The following is a 1,185-nucleotide window of genomic DNA, read 5'->3' as shown; positions in this document are numbered from 1 at the left end:
ATGCGACCATAAAAAGAAGGAAGTCTTACTTTTTGTGACAGCATGGATGATTATGCTAAGTGAAATAAGCCAGGCAGAGAAAGACAAATACCATATGATCTCACTTACATATAGAATCTAATGAACCCAATAAACTGAGGAACAAAGTAGAAACAGAGACAAGGTCACAGGAACAGATGGACAGCTGTCAGAGGGAAAGGGGAAGAGAAGGTAAAGGGATAGTCAAAGTCATATATACATAACACATATATACAGACAACAGGGTAGCAATAGCCAGAGGGAAAGTAGGGGTGGCATGGGGCTTGGGGGAGGAAGAGTAAAGAGAGGGAAATGGGAATGGAAAGAGACTTTGTATGGGGCATGGGGGGTAGCACAATGCATTGTGTAGAGGGTATCATATTGAATGGGACACTTGAGACCATATCAACACAATAAATTTAAAAAATAAAAATAAAATAAAATAAATACATGGTCTAAAAAATAGCAGTTTTGTTTTTGTTTTTGTTTTTAGGTGGGAGGAGGGGAGATTGTGAGGCAGACTCCTGCATGTGCCCCAACCAGTATCTACCTAGCAACCCCGTCTGGGGCCAATGCTCCAGTACCAAGCTATTTTTAGTGTCTGAGTCTGATGTGCTTGGACCAACAGACATCCAGGGCCACGCTCAAACCAATTGAGCCACTGGCTGTGAAAGGGGAAGAGAGAGAGAAGGGGGAGAGGATGGGGAAGAAAAGCAGATGGTTGCTTTTCTTGTGTGCCATAACCAGGAATCAAACCAGGGAAGTCCATACACTGAGCCAACATTCTATCCACTAGACCCCCGGCCAGGGCCTAAAGAATATCAATTTTTAATATGGCACAAATATTTCACAGAAAAAAAGTAATCTTGTTTTATTTTATTTTATTTTGTTTCATTTATTTATTTATTCAGCACGAGGGCATGCATGCATGAGAGAGACAGACAGGAAGGGAGAGAGATGAAAAGCATCTACTGGCAGTTTTGACGCCTTCGTGGCTCATTGATTGCTTCTCATATGGCCAGTGACCTTGCTCCAGCCGAGCCAGTGACCTTGCTCCAGCCGAGCCAGTGACCTTGGGCTCAAGCTAGGCATCTTGAGATTTCAAACTTGGGGTCCTCAGCATCCTAGGCCAGTGCTCTATCCACTGTACCACCACCTGGTCAGGCA

The sequence above is a fragment of the Saccopteryx leptura genome, chromosome 2, assembly GCF_036850995.1.
Source record: "Saccopteryx leptura isolate mSacLep1 chromosome 2, mSacLep1_pri_phased_curated, whole genome shotgun sequence".
Lineage (NCBI taxonomy): Eukaryota > Metazoa > Chordata > Mammalia > Chiroptera > Emballonuridae > Saccopteryx > Saccopteryx leptura.
The sequence above is the reverse complement of the archived record's forward strand: the minus strand, read 5'-3'. Positions refer to the sequence as shown.